General features: G+C 41.4%; 1 protein-coding gene across 1 annotated transcript in view; it reads right to left on the bottom strand.

Moving 5' to 3' along the window:
* Window positions 1-411, bottom strand: part of ABCB5 (ATP binding cassette subfamily B member 5) — a 93,673-nt gene that overhangs the window by 31,724 nt on the left and 61,538 nt on the right. The window lies entirely within an intron of this gene.

Below are 411 nucleotides of genomic sequence, written 5' to 3'. Positions count from 1 at the left end.
TATTAAAATGTCAACCACTCTGCACCTGCTTAGTGTTTTTACTGAGAGCTAAAGTTGTTGTTTTTTTAATGAACTTCACTGAGAACCATTTTAGCTGTTTTTTTTTACTGACAGTTGGCATCTCTGCCCATAATGTGCTTCTTTATATCCTACAACTTCAGAATTTTTAGCCAAGAACAGAACCTCAGAGAGAACAGACCTCCCTTCCATCATCAAAACTCTACTTATTCACTGAGTTGACATAGGCAGTCTTAACTTCCAAGGGTCTCAACTCTCCAATACAATCATGATCTTTGTGCAGACCTTCATTGATTTTAATGTGACTCAGGGCTCCTGTTTGTTCATGCAAGTAAATACTCGGGGCGGGGGGGTGGGGGGAGTGGGGAACTTGAGACGAACTCTCTGTTGCCA

The sequence above is a fragment of the Gavialis gangeticus genome, unplaced genomic scaffold (assembly GCF_001723915.1).
Source record: "Gavialis gangeticus isolate Ggan-Ray unplaced genomic scaffold, GavGan_comp1, whole genome shotgun sequence".
NCBI classification, from domain to species: Eukaryota; Metazoa; Chordata; order Crocodylia; family Gavialidae; genus Gavialis; species Gavialis gangeticus.
The sequence above is the reverse complement of the archived record's forward strand: the minus strand, read 5'-3'. Positions and strand labels throughout refer to the sequence as shown.